At 41.3% G+C, this 25,542-nt stretch overlaps 1 protein-coding gene across 1 annotated transcript in view; it reads right to left on the reverse strand.

The window, feature by feature from the left end:
- The window catches only part of LOC126092155 (ornithine decarboxylase 1-like), a 162,132-nt gene extending 151,229 nt beyond the window's left edge, over nt 1-10,903 (reverse strand). Inside the window, exon 1 of the mRNA XM_049907624.1 lies at nt 10,784-10,903. The gene's annotated coding sequence lies outside the window, so the exon portion shown is untranslated. The remainder of the gene's footprint in view (nt 1-10,783) is intronic.
- Between the last annotated feature and the right edge of the window lie 14,639 nt (nt 10,904-25,542).

Raw genomic sequence — 25,542 nt, forward strand, 5'->3', positions numbered from 1 at the left:
GTAGCGAGAGGACCGCGGCCACAATGAGAGGTTCGTAGCAACGAGCGCAGTAACCGGGTGACGCTGCGGGCTGAGTGACTGCTGTGCAAAGTAGACTGTGGGAGATGCCTTGCCGCATCTTTTTCTTGCTTCAAATGAAGAAGTTGCTGTTCCTGTCGTATCCCAGTTGTGGTGGTAGCAGCACAAGTGTGGTGAAAAGTTTGAAGGTGCAATATCAGTATAATTTAGCAATGCTTTGTCTAACCTGCAGTGTGTCTTTTTTAACGCAAATACAAATTTGTGGAAAAGTTCTTACTTGCATTTTTTTACTTTACCGCTGTTTTTACATGTCCACAATACTGCTGTATTGTCAGACCCATCTGAAGCAGTCATATTGAGTCATAAATTACAGTAGTAAAGATAAAGATGATGTAAATACAGAGGTAAGTATGTGATGCAGGCATAGTATGTCACAAATCATAGCCATAAAGATGAAAGGACAAATATCTAATGGTCATATTGGATCATAATTTATGCTAATTAAGATAAGGCTAAATACATAAGACAGATGTTTTTGGATCATAAATTAAAACCTCTAGTCACTTGTCGTCGTTGTCTTCAGTCCTGAGACTGGTTTGATGCAGCTCTCCATGCTACTTTATCCTGTGCAAGCTTCTTCATCTCCCAGTACCTACTGCAACCTACATCCTTCTGAACCTGCTTAGTGTATTCATCTCTTGGTCTCCCTCTACGATTTTTACTCTCCACGCTGTCCTCCAATACTAAATTGGTGATCCCTTGATGCCTCAGAACATGTCCTACCAACCGATCCCTTCTTCTGATCAAGTTGTGCCACAAACATCTCTTCTCCCCAATCCTATTCAATACTTCTTCATTAGTTATGTGATCTACCCATCTAATCTTCAGCATTCTTCTGTAGCACCACATTTCTAAAGCTTCTATTCTCTTCTTGTGCAAACTATTTATCGTCCATGTTTCACTTCCGTACATGGCTACACTCCATACAAATACTTTCAGAAATGACTTCCTGAAACTTAAATCTATACTCGATGTTAACAAATTTCTCTTTTACAGAAATGCTTTCCTTGCCATTGCCAGTCTACATTTTATATCCTTGCTACTTCGACCATCATCAGTTATTTTGCTCCCCAAATAGCAAAACTCCTTTACTACTTTAAGTGTCTCATTTCCTAATCTAATTCCCTCAGCATCACTCGACTTAATTCGACTACATTCCATTATCCTCGTTTTGCTTTTGTGGATGTTCATCTTATATCCTCCTTTCAAGACACTATCCTTTCCGTTCCATTGCTCTTCCAAGTCCTTTGCTGTCTCTGACAGAATTACAATGTCATCGGCGAACCTCAAAGTTTTTATTTCTTCTCCATGGATTTTAATACCTACTCCGAGCTTTTCTTTTGTTTCCTTCACTGCTTGCTCAATATACAGATTGAATAACATCGCGGAGAGACTACAACCCTGTCTCACTCCCTTCCCAACCACTGCTTCCCTTTCATGTCCCTCGACTCTTATAACTGCCATCTGGTTTCTGTACAAATTGTAAATAGCCTTTTGCTCCCTGTATTTTACCCCTGCCACCTTCAGAATTTGGAAGAGAGTATTCCAGTCAATATTATCAAAAGCTTTCTCTAAGTCCACAAATGCTAGAAACGTAGGTTTGCTCTTCCTTAATCTAGCTTCTAAGATAACTCCTAGGGTCAGTATTGCCTCACGTGTTCCAACATTTCTATGGAATCCAAACTGATCTTCCCCGAGGTCGGCTTCTACTAGTTTTTCCATTCGTCTGTAAAGAATTCGCGTTAGTATTTTGCAGCTGTGACTTATTAAACTGATAGTTCGGTAATTTTCTCATCTGTCAGCACCTGCTTTCTTTGGGATTGGAATTATTATATTCTTCTTGAAGTCTGAGGGTATTTCGCCTGTTTCATACATTTTGCTCACCAGATAGTAGAGTTTTGTGAGGAATGGCTCTCCCAAGGCCGTCAGTAGTTCCAATGGAATGTTGTCTACTCCGGGGGCCTTGTTTCAACTCAGGTCAGCGCCCTAGTCACTTAGGGTGCCATATTAGATAGTGACACGAAAGGGGGGTCGAAATTATGTTAGTTAAAATAAGTACAGGTCGGATGAGCATCTGTTAACCGTCTTGAGTCGTAAATTATATCAAAAAGGACAATAAACAGTTTCGACTAAATAGCAGCTCTGCTTCCTAAGCAATAAGATAACACCCCAGTATTATAAATTAGATCCTCAATAAACACACTATGACGAAGCAAGTGGCCTCCTGGCCATAAAAATTATAGCATCATGGATGCTACAGTACTGTTGCCCCTGAGGTAGACAAATTGTTGGACATCGGCCCAATGTGCACCTAGCCCGATTACTAAGATGCCGTTTAACAGTGTAACTAGTAAAGTGAGAAGACAACGCATCAATTGATAGTAACGTCTATTAAAACTTGACATGGAAGCAGTTGAAAACTTATAAACTTGGTCGAAACATCTATGCATGCAAAGGAGAACACGAATTTGTATGTGATATGAAAGAAAAATCACACAGCATACATGGGTTCGATTAATGGTGATAGCACCAATTTAAACTGACGCGCCCGTCACTGAAATGGCATCAGATGAAAATAATATCAACAAGCTGTGAGCCACATAAGATTTGCTGCCTATCTATAAACTGAAACGTCCCCTTAGAAAAATTATAAATGACTGTGCTTAAACTGACACACAATATTTTCAGCGCAACGCAATCTTACTTTCAAAAATCCCTACAAAAGAATGGCCCTGACTAACAATAACCTATACCTTTCATGAATCACTTACCTCACAAAAATCTTCGTTACTCAAACTACTGCAATATAGCATGCGCCAATACAATACTGCCAGCAAGATTCTAACTACTGAAGGCACCTGATAGACATAGTTAGCACATGAAAGATTTTGATAGAGAATAAACAATGTATTTACCTTAATAGTGTTCAAAAGTCATTTTATATATATATCATTGTTGTTGCTGCTACTGCATACGCTAGGCGGGTGACCTTGAAGCGGACTTAGCCGCTACGGCTTTCGCTACGGCTGCTGCCGCGCGGTTTCTGATTGGCTGGGTAGCCTGTGGCGGGCGATTCGAATGGGGGGCGCAACACGGACCCTAGTATTACTAGGCCCGTGTTGCAGAAGAATTCACTTCCGGTATGTTGCGTGAGACTCTGATAAGGCGCGCTGGGACCGGACGTTGACGTGAGGATAAGCGCCGCATGTTCATGAAATCCAGTCTTACAAATTTACTCTCACTGATGGACACACGTCCGGATCATCCGCTCTCAAAACTCCGCCATCTCACTCCCAACATCCACCACTGCTGGCGGCTGACCTCCAACTGCGCAACGCTACGCGCTGTTGACAGCCAACTGCCCAACACTACAATAGTAAATTCCAACAATGCAAACCACCCACAGACTGCACACAGTACAGTCAGTGACTTTCATACAGAGCGCTGCATGGCGTTACCAACATAAAAACCTAAACAGCCTACTTACAAAACATTCTAACAAAAAATTATATATATACAGAGAGGTCCATTGATAGTGACCAGGCCAAATATCTCACGAAATAAGCATCAAACGAAAAAACTACAAAGAACGAAACACGTGTAGCTTGAAGGGGGAAACCAGATGGCGCTATGGTTGGCCCGCTAGATGGCGCTGCCATAGGTCAAACGGATATCAACTGCGTTTTTTTAAAATAAGAACCCCCATTTTTATTACACATTCGTGTAGTACGTCAAGAAATATGAATGTTTTAGTTGGACCACTTTTTTCGCTTTGTGATACATGGCGCTGTAATAGTCACAAACGTATAAGCACGTGGTATCACGTAACATTCCGCCAGTGCGGACGGTATTTGCTTCGTGACACATTACCCGTGTTAAAATGGACCGTTTACCAACTGCGGGTAAGGTCAATATCGTGTTGGTGTATGGCTATTGTGATCAAAATGCCCAACGGACGTGTGCTATTTATGCTGCTCGGTATCCTGCACGACATCATCCAAGTGTTCGGACCGTTCGCCGGATAGATACGTTATTTAAGGAAACAGGAAGTGTTCAGCCATGTGAAACGTCAACCACGACCTGCAACAAATGATAATGCCCAAGTAGGTGTTTTGGCTGCTGTCGCGGCTAATCCGCACATCAGTAGCTGACAAACTGCGCGAGAATCGGGAATCTCAAAAACGTCGGTGTTGAGAATGCTACATCAACATCGACTGCACCCGTACCATATTTCTATACACCGGGAATTGCATGGCGACGACTTTGAACGTCGTGTACAGTTCTACCACTGGTCACAAGAGAAATTACGGGACGATGACAGTTTTTTGCACGCGTTCTATTTAGCGACGAAGCGTCATTCACCAACAGCGGTAACGTAAACCGGCACAATATGCACTATTGGGTAACGGAAAATCCACGATGGCTGCGACAAGTGGAACATCAGTGACCTTGGTGGGTTAATGTATGGTGCGGCATTTGGGAGGAAGGATAATTGGCCCCCATTTTACCGATGGCAATCTAAATGGAGCAATGTATGCTCTATGTTGTTATCAATGGAGAGACGTCTACAGACGTTAAAGTAACCTCTGGCGTGCCACAGGGGAGTGTTATGGGACCATTGCTTTTCACAATATATATAAATGACCTAGTAGATAGTGTCGGAAATCCCATGCGGCTTTTCGCGGATGATGCTGTAGTATACAGAGAAGTTGCAGCATTAGAAAATTGTAGCGAAATGCAGGGAGATCTGCAGCGGATAGGCACTTGGTGCAGGGAGTGGCAACTGACCCTTAACATAGACAAATGTAATGTACTGCGAATACATAGAAAGAAGGATCCTTTATTGTATGATTATATGATAGCGGAGCACTGGTAGCAGTTACTTCTGTAAAATATCTGGGAGTATGCGTGCGGAACGATTTGAAGTATAATGATCATATAAAATTAATTGTTGGTAAGGCGGGTACCAGGTTGAGATTCATTGGGAGAGTCCTTAGAAAATGTAGTCCATCAACAAAGGAGGTGGCCTACAAAACACTCGTTCGACCTATACTTGAGTATTGCTCATCAGTGTGGGATCCGTACCAGATCGGGTTGACGGAGGAGATAGAGAAGATCCAAAGAAGAGCGGCGCGTTTCGTCACAGGGTTATTTGGTAACCGTGATAGCGTTACTGAGATGTTTAGCAAACTCAGGTGGCAGACTATGCAAGAGAGGCGCTCTGCATCGCGGTGTAGCTTGCTCGCCAGGTTTCAAGAGGGTGCGTTTCTGGATGAGGTATCGAATATATTGCTTCCCCCTACTTATACCTCCCGAGGACATCACGAATGTAAAATTAGAGAGATTCGAGCGCGCACGGAGGCTTTCAGACAGTCGTTCTTCCCGCGAACCATACGGGACTGGAACAGAAACGGGAGGTAATCACAGTGGCACGTAAAGTGCCCTCCGCCACACACCGTTGGGTGGCTTGCGGAGTATAAATGTAGATGCAGATTTCTTACGTAATTTTCTACCGATGTTACTACAAGATGTTTCACTTCATGACAGAATGGCGATGTACTTCCAACATGATGGATGTCCGGCACATAGCTCGCGTGCGGGTGAAGCGGTACTGAATAGCATATTTCATGACAGGTGGATTGGTCGTCGAAGCACCATACCATGACCCGCACGTTCACCGGATCTGACGTCGCCGGATTTCTTTCTGTGGGGAAAGTTGAAGGGTATTTGCTATCGTGATCCACCGACAACGCCTGACAACATGCGTCAGCGCATTGTCAATGCATCTGCGAACATTACGGCAGGCGAAGTATTCGCTGTTGAGAAGAATGTCGTTACACGTGTTGCCAAATGCATTGAGGTTGACGGACATCATTTTGAGCATTTATTGCATTAATGTGGTATTTACAGGTAATCACGCTGCAACAGCATGCTTTCTCAGAAATGATAAGTTCACAAAGGTACATGTATAACATTGGAACAACCGAAATAAAATGTTCAAACGTTCCTATGTTCTGTATTTTAAATTTATAAAAACCTACCTGTTACCAACTGTTCGTCTAAAATTGTGAGCCGTATGTTTGTGAATATTACAGCGATATCTACCACAAAGCGAAAAAAAGTGGTCTAACTAAACCATTCATATTTCTTTAAGTACTACATGAATATGTAATAAAAATGGGGGGTTCCTATTTAAAAAAAAAAAACGCAGTTGATATCCGTTTGACCTATGGCAGCGCCCTCTAGCGGGCCAACCATAGCGCCATCTGGTGTCCCTCTTCAAGCTAGACGAGTTTCGTTCTTTGTAGTTTTTTCGTTTGACGCTTATTTCGTGAGATATTTGGCCCGGTCACGATCAATGGACCACACGGTAGGTCACACTTATTCGCGAAAACTGAGAAGTGGAAGTATACGATAACAGGACCACCTGTCCACAAATGAGTCGTTTGAGAGAGGACTGCGGATATGTGGTTACGAGCTGCCACTCTCTATAGTGTGAAATATTATCCTAGTTAGAATGAATGGGTCTGAAACGAAAACTTTTCGATTAGGTTCCTGTCTAACGAGACTCAAATTTCACCCAAGGCCTATCTCACCTTGAGGGGGGCGACGTTACGGAATGTGGTAAACCCATGATGGGGCACAGATACATTTTGCTGCTAATAAAGTCGACATCTAATGAGCTAATATGGCCGAAGAGGTACAGGCGAGCGCAGCCTTGGATTATAAGGTCCTCTAGCTTTTTCTGTCGGGGTCATCTCAGAACTTAAGAATACAGCACTCTCGTTGTAAATTTAGAACAACTGGAGCAGCGACGTATACAGTCTCACAATTTTTTGGAACATCATTCCAGGAAAAACAGCGCTATTTATAAATAATTTTAATGCACACAGTCGTGATCGCATTTAATTTGTTTATTTTTATTTTTAGGTGATCGGTTTCGATCTTCTAAGAGAACATCTTTAGATCTTACAATCCTTGATGACCGTAGGAACCGTTGGCGTGGAGCAGTTCCATATGTGCAGGTGTGGAGAACGTTGCAGCAGTATTCTCCACGCCACCACAGATGGAACTGCTCCACGCCAACGGTTACATGGTCGTCAAAGCATGTAAGCTCTGAAGATGATGTCTTAGGAGATCGAAATCATTCATCTAAAAATAAAAAGGAACAACTTAAATCAGATCACGGCTATGTATATTGAAGTAAGTTGTACAGTCTTCTCACGATTTATGGGGATCATCCTGTGGTGTTTGACTGCATTCGTAACTCGCTGCAGAAACGAGTGTGATAATTAAATACAAGCGCGACTTTAACAGGTGCCATGTACAGTAAACTGCAACATGTAATGTGCCAAAGTAGTACTGCATTTCTTGCTAAGGTAGGCCTTGGGTGAAATCTGAGTCCAGTTACATGGGAACTTAATCTAAAAGTTTACGTTATCAATACATTTACACTATATTGGACAATCTTTAATATTGAAGTCAGTGGTGATTCGTAACCATCCCTATATGTTGTTGTTGTTGTGGCCTTCAGACCTGAGACTGGTTTGATGCAGCTCTCCATGCTACTCTATTCCGTGCACGCTTCTTCATCTCCCAGTACCTAATGCAGCCTACATCCTTCTGAATCTGCTTAGTGTATTCATCTCTTGATCTCCCTCTTCGATTTTTACTGTCCACGCTGCCCTCCAGTACTAAATTGGTGATCCCATGATGTCGCAGAACATGTCCTACCAACCGATCCCTTCTTCTAGTCAAGTTGTGCCACAAACTTCTCTTCTCCCCAATCCTATTCAATACCTCCTAATTAGTTATGTGATCTACCTATCTAATCTTCAGCATTCTTCTGTAGCACCACATTTCTAAAGCTTCTATTCTCTTCTTGTGCAAACTATTTATCGTCCACGTTTCACTTCCATACACTCCATACAAATACTTTCAGAAACGAATTTCTGACATTTAAATCTATACTCGATGTTAACAAATTTTCTTCTTCAGAAACGCTTTCCTTGCCATTGCCAGTCTACATTTTATATCCTCGCTACTGACAATCATCAGTTATTTTGCTCCCCAAATAGCAAAACTCCTTTACTACTTTAAGTGTCTCATTTCCTAATCTAATTCCCTCACCATCACCCGACTTAATTCGACTACATTCCGTTATCCTCGTTTTGCTTTTGTGGATGTTCATCTTATACCCTCCTTTCAAGGCACTGTCCATTCCGTTCAACTGCTCTTCCAAGTTCTTTGCTGTCTCTGACAGAATTACATTGTCATCGGCGAACCTCAAAGTTTTTATTTCTTCTCCATGGATTTTAATACCTACTCCGAGCTTTTCTTTTGTTTCCTTTACTGCTTGCTCAATATACAGATTGAATAACATCGGGGATAGGCTACAACCCTGTCTCACTCCCTTCCCAACCACTGCTTCCCTTTCATGTCCCTCGACTCTTATAACTGCCATCTGGTTTCTGTACAAATTGCAAATTGCCTTTTGCTCCCTGTATTTTACCCCTGCCACCTTCAGAATTGGAATGAGAGAATTCCAATCAACATTGTCATAAGCTTTCTCTAAGTCTACAAATGCTAGAAACGTAGGTTTGCCTTTCCTTAATCTTTCTTCTAAGATAAGCCCTAGGGTCAGTATTGCCTCACGTGTTCCAACATTTCTATGGAATCCAAACTGATCTTCCCCGAGGTCGGCTTCTATCAGTTTTTCCATTCGTCTGTAAAGAATTCGCGTTCGTATTTTGCAGCTGTGACTTATTAAACTGATAGTTCGGTAATTTTCACATCTGTCCACACCTGCTTTCTTTGGGATTGGAATTATTATATTTTTCTTGAAGTCTGAGGGTATTTCGCCTGTCTCATACATCTTGTTCATCAGATGGTAGAGTTTTGTCAGGACTGGCTCTCCCAAGGCTGTCAGTAGTTCTAATGGAATTTTGTCTACTCCGGGGGCCTTGTTTCGACTCAGGTCTTTCAGTGCTCTGTCAAACTCTTCACGCAGTATCGTATCTCCCATTTCATCTTCATCTACATCCTCTTCCATTTCCATAATATTGTCTTCAAGTACATCGCCCTTGTGTAGACCCTCTATATACTCTTCCACCTCTCCGCTTTCCCTTCTTTGCTTAGAACTGGGTTTCCATCTGAGTTCTTGATATTCATACAAGTGGTTCCCTTTTCTCCAAAGGTCTCTTTAATTTTCCTGTAGGCAGTATCTATCTTACCCCTAGTGAGATAAGCCTCTACATCCTTACATTTGTCCTCTAGCCATCCCTGCTTAGCCATTTTGCACTTCCTGTTGACATCATTTTGAGACGTTTGTATTCCTTTTTGCCTGCTTCATTTACTGCATTTTTATATTGTCTCCTTTCATCAATTAAATTCAATATTTCTTCTGTTACCCAAGGGTTTCTACTAGCCCTCATCTTTTAACCTATTTGATCCTCTGCTGCCTTCACTATTTCATCCCTCAAAGCTACCCACTCTTCTTCTACTGTATTTCTTTCCTCCATTCTTGTCAATTGTTCCCTTATGCTCTCCCTGAAACTCTGTACAACCTCTGGTTCTTTCAGTTTATCCAGGTCCCATCTCCTTAAATTGCCACCTTTTTGCAGTTTCTTCAGTTTTAATCTACAGTTCATAACCAATAGATTGTGGTCAGAGTCCACATCTGCCCCTGGAAATGTCTTACAATTTAAAACCTGGTTCCTAAATCTCTGTCTTACTATTATATAATCTATCTGATACCTTCTAGTATTTCCAGGGTACTTCCATGTATACAACCTTCTTTCATTATTCTTAAACCAAGTGTTAGCTATGATTAAGTTATGCTCTGCGCAAAATTATACCAGGCAGCTTCTTATTTCATTTCTTAGCCCCAATCCATATTCACCTACTATGTTTCTTTCTCTCCCTTTTCCTACTCTTTAATTACAGTCACCCATGACTATTAAATTTTCATCTCCCTTCACTACCTGAATAATTTCTTTTATCTCATCATACATTTCATCAATTTCTTCGTCATCTGCGGAGCTAGTTGGCATATAAACTTTTACTACGGTAGTAGGTGTGGGCTTCGTGTCTATCTTGGCCACAATAATCCGTTCACTATGCTGTTTGTAGTAGCTTACCCGTACTCCTATTTTCCTATTCATTATTAAACCTACTCCTGCATTACCCCTATTTGATTTTGTATTTATAACCCTGTATTCACCTGACCAAAAGTCTTGTTCCTCCTGCCACCGAACTTCACTAATTCCCACTATATCTAACTTTAACCTATCCATTTCCATTTTTAAATTTTCTAACCTACCTGCTCGATTAATGGATCTGACATTCCACGCTCCGATACGTAGAACGCCAGTTTTCTTTCTCCTGATAACGACGTCCTCTTGAGTAGTCCCCGCCCGGAGATCCGAATGGGGGAGTATTTTACCTCCGGAATAATTTACCCAAGAGGACGCCATCTTCATTTAATCATACATCCTTGTATAATGGGAAGTTTTTCCTCCTATTGTAGCATACTTTCACCTGTGTTAGCTTTCGCTGCGAATTATGGTACACCCTGTACACGTTGCATTTAGACACCTCTAGCGCTTTTCTCATCTCGGTGCCCCAAGCGTTGTTTGAACCCTTAACTGAACCGTGCCAGCATTTGTGGACGTCTATTAGATCGTATCCGTAACTGTTTACTAACCTGGCGAAGCAGATACCAATCGTCTTCCGTTAAGCTTGTTGCTGAAGTAAACCGTCCTCTGTAGTATCGAAGGTACTCGCCCACTTGAAATGTGACGGCTTTCACCAGCAGGCTATCTGCGAAGTGCCTCTCCTGATGTTTACTCTTCCAAAAGAGACCTCACTACCGAAGTCACCACTGGGGGAACGTGACCGAGCGTCGCACGTTCAGCTAATAGAAATTTCCTCTCTCCCATTGGCTATCTAATCTGACGCCAGCAGTGAGGTCAGCAAAAACACGAGTAAAACCGGCTGAGTCTTCAGAACTTGGCGACATGGGAACATAATTTCGTGTCATTAGTGATAGTGTCAGTTCCAGAAAGGCTGCGGAACATTTCAAGGGCCACTAGTAATTTCGTATTGATCCCTACTTGTCAAGACATACAACAAGTCCCCTAATGTACAACTAAACAAACAGACGATTCAAAAGAAACATACATGTGCACTATAAATTGCGTGCAATGTTGAAAATCTGGAACTGTTCTGGTTGTGATCTTCAGTGCCAAGTCTGTTTTATGTAGTTCTGCCCGTTCGTGGATATAAGCTTTCAGCACATGTAAGTAGGGACAATATGGAGAGAGGATTAATTTCCATATATGTGTGAGAAACATAGAAACTAAAAAATTTTGTGTAGAGCAACATATAGAAACACGTGTGTGTGAGCTTGAACTAAATAATGGTACTTTTATAGTTACAGCCATGTATAGGCCCCCACTGGGAAATTTGCAGCTATTTTTGAAAAACTTGGATTGTTTGTTGTGCTGTCTGCCAGAGAGAGGGAAGCAAATTATTGTCTGTGGGGATTTTAATACAGATTTCCTGAAAGAGTCCGATAGAAAGCTTGAACTTGAAGTATTACTTGGTTCTTTCAATTTGACATCAGTTATTGATTTTCATACTCAGATGGTACAGAAAAGCAGCAGACTCATAGATAATGTTTTTATAGACTAAGAAGAATATAATAATCCCAATCCCACAGAAAGCAGCTGTTGACAGATGTGAAAATTACCAACTATCAGTTTAATAAGCCACGGTTGCAAAATACTAAAACGAATTCTTTACCGACGAATGGAAAAGCTGGTAGAAGCCGACCTCGGGGAAGATCCTTTGGATTCCGTAGAAATGTTGGAACACGTGAGGAAGTACTGACCCTACGACTTACCTTAGAAAATAGATTAAGTAAAGGCAAACCTATGTATCTAACATTTGTAGACTTAGAGAAAGCTTTTGGCAATGTTGACCGGAATATTCTCTTTCAAATTCTGAAGCTGGCAAGGGTAAAATACAGCGAGCGAAATGCTATTTACAATTTGTACAGAAACCAGATGGCAGTTATAAGTGTCAAGAGGCATGAAAGGGAAGCAGTGGTTGGGAAGGGAGTGAGACAGGGGTGTAGCCTATCCTCGATGTTATTCAATCTGTATATTGAGCAACCAGTAAAGAAAACAAAAGAGAAATTCGGAGTAGGAGTTAAAATCCATGGAGAAGAAATAAAAACTTTGAGGTTCGCCGATGACATTGTAATTCTGTCAGAGATAGCAAAGGACCTGGAAAAGCAACTGAACGGAATGGACAGTGTCTTGAAAGGAGGATGTAAGATGAACATCAACAAAAGCAAAACGAGGATAATGGAATGTAGTCGAATTAAATCGTGTGATGCTGAGGGAATTAGATTAGGAAATGAGACGCTTAACGAGGTAAATGAGTTTTGCTATTTGGGGAGCAAAATAACTGATGATGGTCGAATTAGAGAGGATATAAAATTTAGACTGGCAATGGCAAGGAAAGCGATTCTGAACAAGAGAAATTTGTTAACATCGAGTATAGATTTAACTGTCAGGAAGTCGTTTCTGAAAGTATTTGTATGGAGTGTAGCCATGTATGGAAGTGAAACGTGGACGATAAATAGTTTGGACAAGAAGAGAATAGAAGCTTTAGAAATGTGGTGCAACAGAAGAGTGATGATGATTAGATGGGTAGATCACATATCTAACGAGGAGATATTGAATAGAATTGGAGAGAAGAGCAATTTGTGGCACAACTTGACTAGAAGAAGAGATAGATTGGTAGGGCATATTCTGAGACATCAAGGGATCACCAATTTAGTATTGGAGGGCAGTGTGGAGGGTAAAATCGTAGAGGGAGACCAAGAGATGAATACAGAAAACAGATTCAGAAGGATGTAGGTTGCAGTAGGCACTATGAGATGATGAAGTTTGCACAGGATAGAGTAGCATGGAGAGCTGCATCAAACTACTCTCTGGACTGAAGACCACAACAACAACACACCAAGATACACTTATCAAATAAAAACTTTTCCTGTTATGAATGGTCTGTCTGATCACTGTGCACAGCTAGTTATAGTATATGACACAGCTCCATACAGTAAGGCAAAATGGTCCTCCAAAATAATGCGTTCAGTTAACGATGTAACAACTGAAAACTTTTGAGTAAGCTTGCAGCAGTTAGACTGGTATGATGTGTACAGGGAATCTGATGCTAATGTATAATTTAACCTATTTCATGATACCTTCATAAGTATATTTTAAAACAGTTTTCCTAAGAAAAGAGTGAAATGTAATTCTAAGAAACCCTCTAAAAACCCACGGCTTACTGAAGGAATAAAAATATCTTGTAAACAGAAAAGAGAAATGTATCTTATAGGTAGGAGGAGTAATGATCCAGAAACAGTGAAACAATACAAAAACTACTGCACTGTGTTAAGAAAAGTTATGTGCAGTATATCTTAGATTAGCACACATGACAACAAAATTAAAACAATTTGGAATATTGTTGAAAGGGAAACAGGGAACCAGGAGCATAGGAAAACTGAATTTCTATGTATTTCTATCAGCCTCAATGAAAAGTTTATGAACAAAAAGTCAGATGTAGAAGACATTTTTAATAATCGCTTTTTAATTACTGTAGAGAAAATAGGATTCAGCTATTCATTAAAAAATCCAAGGCAGTTTATGGAAGAGGCAACACATATGCAATTCGATAAAATTTAAATGTAACCTACATCTCCTACTGAAATTAGGAAAATAATAAATTCACTCAAAATTAAATGCTCACATAGAATTGATGGCATTTCCAACGAGTACTAAACGACTGCTCCCAACAGATAAGTAGGATTCTCAGCCATGTACCTAGTAGCTCACTGAAACAGGGCATTTTTCCAGATAGACTGAAATATGCTACTGTTAAACCATTCCATAAAAAAGAGGATAGGTCTGATGCTAACAACTACTGCACAATCTCACTTCTGACAGATTTGCCCAAAATTTCTGAAAAAGTAATGTATTCAAGAGTGGCATCACATATTTGTAAGAATGAAGTACTAAAAAAATTTCAGTTTGGTTTTCAGAAACGCTTATTCTTTGAATAAGCAAACATCATCCATTGAGATATTTTGTGATCCCTCAGAGACTTTTGACTAGTTGAATCATGAAATTCTTCTAGATAAGCTTAAATGTTGTGGTATGAGTGGGGCAGCGCACAAATGGTTTAATTCATACTTAACTGGAAGAATGCAGAAGATTCAAATTAAGAGTCCTCTAACTGGGGAAGTATCAAGAATGGTGTCCCACAGAGTTCAGTCTAGGGTTCCTTATTGTTCTTATTATATATTAATAACTTGCCATTCTATGTTTATGAAAACGCAAAGCTAGTTATTTGTGCTGATGTTGCAAGTAGAGTAATCAAACCCAAAAAACGAGCATCATCTGAGCAAATTGAAAATAAGTATTAAGTGCTTATCTGCAAAAGAACTCTCACTAAATTTTGTGAAAGTACAGTATACACAATTCTGTACAGTAAATGGCATAACACTATTGATTAATATAGTATATGAACAGAAGACTGTTGCTAAGGCAGAATATTGAAAATTTCTGGGAGTGTGCATTGATAAGGAATTGAATTGGAAGAAACACATTGATGATCTGCTGAAACTGTTAGGTTCAGCTGCTTCTGCTATTAGAGTTATTGCACTTTATGGTGATAAACATACCAGTAAATTGGCCTACTATGCCTATTTTCATTCACTGCTTTCATATGACATCATATTTTGAGGTAATTCATACTTAAGAGAAAAGTAACCATTGCACAAAAGCTCATAAACTGAATAATAGCTGGAGCCCACCCAAGATCATCTTGCAGACAGTTATCTAAGGAACTCGTGATATTCATAATGCATATAGTCACTTATGAAATTTGTTATTAATAACCCATCCCAGTTCAAAAATATAGCGAAGTGCTTAGCTACAACATTAGAAGAAAGTATGATCTTCAATATTCTGGATTATATCGACTTTGGCACAGAAAGGGGTGAATTAAGTGGCCACAAAAATCTTTGGCCATGTGCCAAATAGCATTAAAAGTCTGACAGATAGCCAACCAACATTTAAAAACAAGCTAAAAGAATTTCTGAATGACAGATCTTCTACTCAATAGATGAATTTTTCGATACGAAGTAGTAAACGTAAAAAAGGAAAGAAAACTTATGTTAGAGTGACATGTTCCACATCATTACGAAGTGTCGTATTCATGATCTATGGAACCAGTATTAATATAACGTGTTGTAATACAATGTGCAGGACTCTTCTTCTGTGCACAACTTCTGCATCTCACATTCATTTAAATCTGCTTAATGTGATTTTGGTGTCCCCACTACAATTTCTACCCCCACCACACCCCACCTCCCACACACACACACACACACACACACACACACAACTATTCCCAAATTCAATATTCCCTGACAGCTCAGAGTGTGTTCTCTAAATCGATGTCTTCATTTGGTGCAATTGTGCTAGAAATTCCTTTTCACCCCGTTCGATTCAGTGCCTCATCGCTAGTAGCCCCTATCTACCCATCCATTCTCCAGCACTCCTCTGTAGCATCACATTTCAAAAGCTTCTATCCTCTTCTTGTCTGAACTGTTCACCCATAAAATGCAACCCTACAGACCAATACCTTCAGAAAAGACTACCTAACGTTTAAATTTATATTACACGTTAACAAATTCACTGTTTCAGTAAATATTCTCTTGCTATTGCAAGTCTGTGTTTTATATACTGTTAATCTAACGCCCTTAGTTGGTCCTGCTTTATTTATATTACATTCCATTACTCTTGATTTACTTTTCCTGATATTCGTGTTATACAGAGGTGACCAAAGATTTGGGATAGCGGTATGCACATATACCGATGGTGGGAGAATTGCATACATAAGGCACACAACGGGAGTGCATTGTCGAAGCTGTCATTTGTACTCTGGAGAGTCATGTGAAAAGGTTTCAGACCTGATTATGGCTACACGATGGGAAATAACAGACTTTGATCTTGGAATGGAAGTTGGAGCTGGCCGCATGAAACATTCCATTTCAGAATTCAGTATTCCACCATCCACATTGTCAAGAGGGAGAATATCAAATTTCAGACATTACCTCTTATCTCACACGATGGACAATGTAGTGGTCGATGGAATTCACTTAACAACCGAGAGCGGCAGCCTTCGCGTAGAGTTGTCAGTGCTGACAGGCAAGCAACACTTCCTGAAATAACCTTAGAAGTCAAAGTGGAACGTACGACGAACGTATCCGTTAGGACAGTGTGACAAAATTTGGCGTTAATTGGCTATGGCAGCCACGACTGATACAAGTGCCGTTGCTAGCAGCACGACATCCTGTCCTAGGCCAGTGGCTATATCAGTTGGAATCAAGATAACCAGAAAACTGTGGCGTGGCCAGATGAGTCACGATTTCAGTTTCAATCTATCGTTTAAGATATGTCGTGGGATAAGTATTGTCTCACATATTGCTACATTTACTTGCAACCAAAATGATCTCCACAGAGGTGGGCATCTACCAGTTTTTCCACTAATCTGCAAATACTTCGTGTCAGTATTTAGCAACCATGACTTACTAAACTAAAGTTTCGGCAATGCTCAGCACTTGCCGTCTTTTAAATAGGAGTTATTACATTCTTCATGAAATCTGGTGGTATTTTTTCAGGGTTATATATCTTGCATAAAAGGTTTAATAGTTTTCTGATGGTTGGCTATCCCAAGGATCTCAGTAGTTCTCAGGGAATGTCGGCTGCTCCAGGGGATTTATTTTGATTTAGGTCTTTCAGTGCTCTGTCACATTAATCTCGCAGCATTGGATCTCCCGCCACATCTGTATCTACATCTTCTAACCTTTCTACACATATCAAAGAAATTTTCGCAACACCCCGGTTCCCAGAACACCTGAAGACAGACGTTGTGGATATTGTACCACAGACACAGTCCCTCTGACTGTTCAGAAATGTCACTAAACCCGCCCAAAGATGTATACAGCCATCCAGGAGCAGCGCCTATTAGACGGAGGGGGTCCAATAGCCGATCAGTCTGTAGTTCAACCATGCTTAGACGGTCAATACCGCGGTTCCACTTTGTGCCAGGAAGGGAAGCCTCCAGGCGTCTCGGAGTGAAGTTTGGAGGCAACCCGGTCAGGCTGAAAGCCTTAGATACACTGTCAAGCGAGTTCAGCAAGGTGGAGGTTCCCTGCTGTTTTGGGGTGGCATTATGTGGGGCCGAGATACGTCGCTGGTGGTCATGGAAGGCGCCGTAACGGCCGTACGACGCGTGAATGCCATCCTCCGACCGATAGTGCAACCGTATCGGCAGCGTATTGGCGAGGCATACGTCTTCATGGACGACAATTCGCGCCCACATTCGCGGAATGTGAATGAATTCCTTCAGGATAACGACATCGTTCGACTAGGGTGGCCAGCATGTTTTCCAGGCATGAACCCTATCAAACATGCCTGGGATAGATTGAAAAGGGCTGTTTATGGACGACGTGACCCACCATCCACTCTGAGCGATCTACGTCGAATCGCCGTTGTGGAATAGGACAATCTGGACAAACAGTGCCTTCATGGACTTGTGGATAATATGCCACGACGAATACAGTCATGCACCAATGCAAGAGGACGTGCTACTCGGTATTAGAGATACTGGTGTGTACAGCCATTCTGGACTACCACCTCTGAAGGTCTCACTGTATGGTGATACAACATGCAATGTGTAGTTTTCATAAGCAATAAAAAGGGCGGAAATGATGTTTATGTTGGTCTCTATTCCAATTTTCTGTACAGGTTCCGGAACTCACGGAACCGTGGTGACGCAAAACATTTTTTTGATGTGTGTAAAATGTTGTTTTCGAGCTCATTTTCCTTGTAATAGTCTTTTATATATTTCTACGATTTCCCTTCGTTGCACAGTACTAGACTGCAATCTCAGTTCTAAAACATTTCAGACAAGCGATATTCCCCAATGTTCTCTCTAATTTTCGAACAGGCACCTTATCTCTCTCCCTTAGTCAAGCATCCGCCAGTAGCTTTGCCATTTTTCAGTCTCTGTAAGTCTCATTTTTAAACGTCTACATTACCTTTTACCTACTTCTTTTGGCGCATTTTTGTATTTTCTCCTTTAGTCAGTTAAATTCAGTGTATCTTGTGCTATCCAAGTATTCTACTGGCTCTTTCCGTTTTTCCTATTTGATCCTCCTTTGCATTCACTAAATGGTACTACATACGCTTCCCTCCTTTACCAAACTGATAATTCCTTGATATGTCTATACAGAACCATTATTTTACTTTTATTGATGTTCATCTTCAGGCCAAGTCTCAGATAATTTTTCCACTCAAGTGACATATCATTTAGTGCCCGCTGTCTTCCATCCTCAGATATTAGATGAATTTCCTTGGGCTTTTACTAATTTCAATCGTGTCACAAATATAACAGTCCTCCGTAACTGATTGGTAGCATTTACGATTGCACATGGGGGACCTGGGTTCGATTACAGGTGACATCATCAGTGTAAACTGACATGGCTGACACTGAAATAACATCAGGTGAAAATATTTTCACTGAGCTATGACTCATACTAAATTTATTTTTTATTTATAGATACATTACCTTATTATGTATACAGTGTCCGCAGATGAGTTGTTTGCGAGATAATCTCGATAGTATGGTAATGAGCTCCAGTGGCTTCAGACTGAAATAGTATCCTAGTTACTAGCCTCGTATTTGAAATGTAAACTTTTCGATTGAGTCTTCAATTATTGAGATCAAATTTCTTCTATGGACTACCTTACCTTTCTCAACGATGAGAAGGTGGTACATGTATGACGGGGCACAGACACATTTTGCTGTCAGTGTAAGATAATACCTAACGCGAAAATATGGTCCAAACTGGGTAGGTCGAACACAAATTGTACCTTGCCCTTCAACATCACCTTTTCCGTCTGAGGTCATCTCAAAAGTGAAGGGTACTGCACTTCTGTTCATGCGGTTGAAGAAGGGGAACAAGGAATTATACAGTCCTGGCGAGATATACGAGATGATGCAGGAATATTTCGGAAAATACCTAACTCTCTGGACAAACGAGTGCAGTACAGGCTTCACTGTGAAAACGACACGTGCAACACCTGCTTTGACAGGTCCGACTGTACAGTAAATTGTACCTTGCTGAATCAGAAGTGCCTTCCCTGTTGAAGGAGATAGGTGAAACTTGAGCCAATTAGATGGGGACTAGAACAAAAATGTTACATTTCAAATACTTTTATATAACTAGGAGAACATTTGATACCGAAGTCAGTGGCGCGTCATAGTAACAAATTAACAATTCTCGCAAACAGCTCGTTCGCAGTTCTATGTGTACTGCAACGTTTTCGCTTCTATTATCATATGTACTTTCACCCGTGTCAGTCTTCTCTGCTAATTATGATACATCCTGTATACAAATGTTACATTCTCAACTTGCTGCCCCAAGCAGCTGCTTCTCCCACGTGGGCCTTAAACTTGCCCTGGGTGTGCTTCTTCAACTGCAGTAAAGCGTTTTTGGAAAATCATCAGTTGTAATGAAAGTTACACATGTTTTCTCAACTACTAGTACAGACGTTTGTAGAAGGGGCGTACAATACGTAACGCAATAACTTTTTCTCTGTACTAATTTGGGTTGAAGGAATAAGGAATTTGTTATTGGATATCATGGAATATTCCTGCTTCAGCCCCTTTAGTTTCATGAAGTTCCGATCGGTGATGGCGTTGTAAGCAGCCCTCAAAATGTTGTCTGTAACAGAGGTGCGTTCCAAACAGAGAGTTGTTATTGCTTTTCTTTCGGCGGAAAACCATCGCATTATAGACTTTTACAGGCGGTTGTATAACATCTACGGAGACCTGGCGGTGAACATGGCGAGTCATTGGCTGAGACGTCTATCATCATCGTAACAAGATCTCGCAAACCTGTCCGATCTCCCACATGACAGCTGACTTCTGCAATGTTGGAACGTGCGGACACTTCCATTCGTGTGACTGACGGATCACAATCAAACACCTCTCTGCTCAGCTGAACTCCTCCGTTGGAAGTGCTGACACACTCGCCTACCAAATAGGGTGCTCGAAGGTGCGTCCTCGCTGGGTTCTTCGCGAATGAAAATAGTCATAGTAGGCTAATTTACTGACATGATTATCACCAAATTTTGCAATAACCCTAACAGAATAAGTAGATGAACCTAAACGTTTCAGCAGATCAACAATGTGTTTCTTCCAACTCAATTCTCATCAATGCACACACCCAGAAATTTTCAGTATTCTGCCTTCTCAACAGAATTCTGTTCAAAGTCAATAGTTATCAATTGTTTTATGCCATTTACTGTATAGAACTGTACATACTGTGTTTTCTCGAATTTAGTGAGATTCCATTTGCAGAACCACTTAATAATTTTCTGAAAGACATTATTTACAGTTTCTTCTGCTAATTCTTCTTTGTTGGTCGTGATTGTTATACTTGTATCATCAGCAAAAAGTACTGGCTTTCCGTCTTCATGAATGTAGTGCGGCAAGTCATTAACATATATTAACAACAATAAGGCTCCAATCTTGACACCTCCCCTGTTAGAGGACTCTGCTCATTTTGCAGGATCTGTGTACAGTTAATTTCAAATTTCTGCTTTCTTCCAGTTAAATATTGAATTTAATTGACGAAAGGAGAAAATATAAAAATGCAGTAAATGAAGCAGGCAAAAAGGAATACAAACGTCTCAAAAATGAGATCGACAGGAAGTGCAAAATGGCTAAGCAGGGATGGCTAGAGGACAAATGTAAGGATGTAGAGGCTTATCTCACTAGGGGTAAGATAGATACTGCCTACAGGAAAATAAAGAGACCTTTAGAGAAAAGAGAACCACTTGTATGAATATCAAGAGCTCAGATGGAAACCCAGTTCTAAGCAAAAAAGGGAAAGCAGAAAGGTGGAAGGAGTATATAGAAGGTCAGTACAAGGCCGATGTGCTTGAGGACAATATTATGGAAATGGAAGAGGATGTAGATGGAGATGAAATGGGAGATACAATACTGCGTGAAGAGTTTGACAGAGCACTGAAAGACCTGAGTCGAAACAAGGCCCCCGGAGTAGACAACATTCCATTAGAACTACTGACGGCCTTGGGAGAACCATTCCTCACAAAACTCTGCCATCTGGTGAGCAAGATGTCTGAGACAGGCGAAATACACTCAGACTTCAAGAAAAATATAATAATTCCAATCCCAAAGAAAGCAGGTGTTGACAGAGACGAAAATTACCGACCTATCAGTTTAATAAGTCGCAGCTGCAAAATACTAACGCGAATTCTTTACAGACGAATGGAAAAACTAGTAAAAGCTGACCCTGGGGAAGATCAGTTTGATTTCCGTAGAAATATTGGAACACGTGAGGCAATACTGACCCTACAACTTATCTTAAAAGCTAGCTTAAGGAAAGGCAAACCTACGTTTCTAGCATTTGTAGACTTAGAGAAAGCTTTTGACAATGTTGACTGGCATACTCTTTTTCAAATTCTGAAAGTGGCAGGAGTAAAATACAGGGAGCGAAAGACTATTTACAATTTGTACAGAAACCAGATGGCAGTTACAAGAGTCGAGGGACATGAAAGGGAAGCGGTGGTTGGGAAGGGAGTGAGACAGGGTTGTAGCCTATACCAGACGTTATACACTCCTGGAAATGGAAAAAAGAACACATTGACACCGGTGTGTCAGACCAACCATACTTGCTCCGGACACTGCGAGAGGGCTGTACAAGCAATGATCACACGCACGGCACAGCGGACACACCAGGAACCGCGGTGTTGGCCGTCGAATGGCGCTAGCTGCGCAGCATTTGTGCACCGCCGCCGTCAGTGTCAGCCAGTTTGCCGTGGCATACGGAGCTCCATCGCAGTCTTTAACACTGGTAGCATGCCGCGACAGCGTGGACGTGAACCGTATGTGCAGTTGACGGACTTTGAGCGAGGGCGTATAGTGGGCATGCGGGAGGCCGGGTGGACGTACCGCCGAATTGCTCAACACGTGGGGCGTGAGGTCTCCACAGTACATCGATGTTGTCGCCAGTGGTCGGCGGAAGGTGCACGTGCCCGTCGACCTGGGACCGGACCGCAGTGACGCACGGATGCACGCCAAGACCGTAGGATCCTACGCAGTGCCGTAGGGGACCGCACCGCCACTTCCCAGCAAATTAGGGACACTGTTGCTCCTGGGGTATCGGCGAGGACCATTCGCAACCGTCTCCATGAAGCTGGGCTACGGTCCCGCACACCGTTAGGCCGTCTTCCGCTCACGCCCCAACATCGTGCAGCCCGCCTCCAGTGGTGTCGCGACAGGCGTGAATGGAGGGACGAATGGAGACGTGTCGTCTTCAGCGATGAGAGTCGCTTCTGCCTTGGTGCCAATGATGGTCGTATGCGTGTTTGGCGCCGTGCAGGTAAGCGCCACAATCAGGACTGCATACGACCGAGGCACACAGGGCCAACACCCGGCATCATGGTGTGGGGAGCGATCTCCTACACTGGCCGTACACCACTGGTGATCGTCGAGGGTACACTGAATAGTGCACGGTACATCCAAACCGTCATCTAACCCATCGTTCTACCATTCCTAGACCGGCAAGGGAACTTGCTGTTCCAACAGGACAATGCACGTCCGCATGTATCCCGTGCCACCCAACGTGCTCTAGAAGGTGTAAGTCAACTACCCTGGCCAGCAAGATCTCCGGATCTGTCCCCCATTGAGTATGTTTGGGACTGGATGAAGCGTCGTCTCACGCGGTCTGCACGTCCAGCACGAACGCTGGTCAAACGGAGGTGCCAGGTGGAAATGGCATGGCAAGCCGTTCCACAGGACTACATCCAGCATCTCTACGATCGTCTCCATGGGAGAATAGCAGCCTGCATTGCTGCGAAAGGTGGATATACACTGTACTAGTGCCGACATTGTGCATGCTCTGTTGCCTGTGTCTATGTGCCTGTGGTTCTGTCAGTGTGATCATGTGATGTATCTGACCCCAGGAATGTGTCAATAAAGTTTCCCCTTCCTGGGACAATGAATTCACGGTGTTCTTATTTCAATTTCCAGGAGTGTACAATCTGTATATTGAGCAAGAAGAAAAGGAAACAAAAGAAAAATTCGGAGTAGATATTAAAATCCATGGAGTTTCGCCGATGACATTGTAATTCTGTCAGAGACAGCAAAGGACTTGGTAGAGCAGTTGAACGGAATGGACAGTGTCTTGAAAGGAGGATATAACATAAACAACAACAAAATCAAAACGAGAATAATGGAATGTAGTCGAATTAAGTAGGGTGATGCTGAGGAAATTTGATTAGGAAATGAGAAATTTAAAGTACTATAGGAGTTTTGCTATTTGAGGAGCAAAATAACTGATGATGGTCGAAGTAGAGAGGATATAAAATGTAGACTGGCAATGGCAATGAAAGCCTTTCTGAAGAAGAGAAATTTGTTAACATCGAGTACAGATTTAAGTGTCAGGTAGTCGTTTCTGATATTTGTATGGAGGATAGCCATGTATGGAATTGAAACATGGACGATAAATAGTTTGGACAAGAAGAGAATAGAAGCTTTCGAAATGTGGTGCTACAGAAGAATGCTGAAGTTTAGATGGGTAGATCACATAACTAATGAGGAGGTATTGAATAGGATTGGGGAGAAGAGAAGTTTGTGGCACAACTTGATTAGAAGAAGGGATCGGGTCGTAGGACATGTTCTGAGGCATCAAGGGACCATTAATTTAGTACTGGAGGGCAGCGTGGAGGGTAAAAATGGTAGAGGGAGACCAAGAGATGAATACACTAAGCAGATTCAGAAGGATGTAGGTTGCAGTAGGTACAGGGAGATGAAGAAGCTTGCACAGGATAGAGTAGCATGGAGAGCTGCTAGTCTCAGACATAATGCATACATTTCTGGACTTTTAAATAATTCTTCTTTATACAGCGAAGTAGATTTTGGAATGTTGGACTGTTTCTGGATCGTTACACCTTCTAACTAGAAAATATATTTACCTTTTCTGTTTACAAGATATTTTTATCCCTTTGGAAGCCATGACTCTTATAGATGGTGTCTTACAATTGTTTCTCTGTTTTCTTAGGGAAACAGTTTTCAAATATTCTCACAAAGGTATCACGAAATATGTTACGTTTTAAATTAGCATCAAAGATTCCCTGTACACCTCTTCCCAGTCTAACTGTTGCAAGCTTTCTCTAAAAGTTGGAGTTGTTAAATAGTTAATTGATGCACTACTCTGCAGCATTGTTTTGCATTACTGTATGGAGCTATGTCAGAGACAGTAACTAACTGTGCATAATGATCAGAAACACCAGTCTTCACAGGAAAAATTTTTATTTGATTAATTTTATCTTGGTCTATTAAACCATTATCTATCAGTGTGGGGCATTCCTCAGCTACCAGAGTAGAAAAATCAATGACTGATGTCGATTTGAAAGAACCAAGTAATACTTCAGAGTAATCCTTTCTATCAGACTCTTTCAGAAAATTTACATTGATATCCCCACAAACAAAAATTGGCTTCCCTTTGACTGACAGATAGCACAACAAAGAACTCAAGTTTTCAAAAACTGCTGCAAATTTACCCAGTGGGAGCCTGTACACAGCTGTAGTTATAAAATCACCATTATTTAGTTTAAGATCACAGGCATATGCTTCTGTATGTTGCTTTACACAAAACTTTTTAATTTCTAAATTTTTCAAACTATGATAAATTTTAACACATATGTCAACTCCTCCTCTCTCCATAGTATCTCTGCTTACATATGCTGAAAGCTTATATCCACCTACATTTACCTTTTCCAAATCTGTGACTGTATGATATTCAGACAGACATAGTTCATCTATTCCACCACTAGTTCCTAAATCTTCTATGAAGCTCATCTACTTTGTTTTTTAATCCCCTGACATTCTGAAGCAATATACTAACATTATTTTCACTGTACTTTTTTTGAGAATCTTGTGATATGCTGGCAGTATTTTCAACTGTACTTTTATGAGAATTTTGTGATAACATCTCTAGTACCTGTACACATGAGCTATTTATTAAGCTTAATTTCATGCAATGTTGAATCACTGTACACTGATCTTAGCCTAAAAAAGAGGTATTACCATGAATTGCAGTGCTCCCACTTAAAAACTTTACTATCATCCTGGCCAATTTAACTTGTTGTCTCTGCTTACTACTCTAAAATTAAACTACTGTTAAAGTTGTAAGGCATAAGCCTATGCTAGAACATATACAACAGTCATAAAATAGCTATAGAAGTAATATAGACCTAAAGCACAGTTTTGACAGGATGGAACAAAGTGCAA

Source organism: Schistocerca cancellata, chromosome 7 (genome assembly GCF_023864275.1).
Source record: "Schistocerca cancellata isolate TAMUIC-IGC-003103 chromosome 7, iqSchCanc2.1, whole genome shotgun sequence".
Taxonomy (NCBI): Eukaryota; Metazoa; Arthropoda; class Insecta; order Orthoptera; family Acrididae; genus Schistocerca; species Schistocerca cancellata.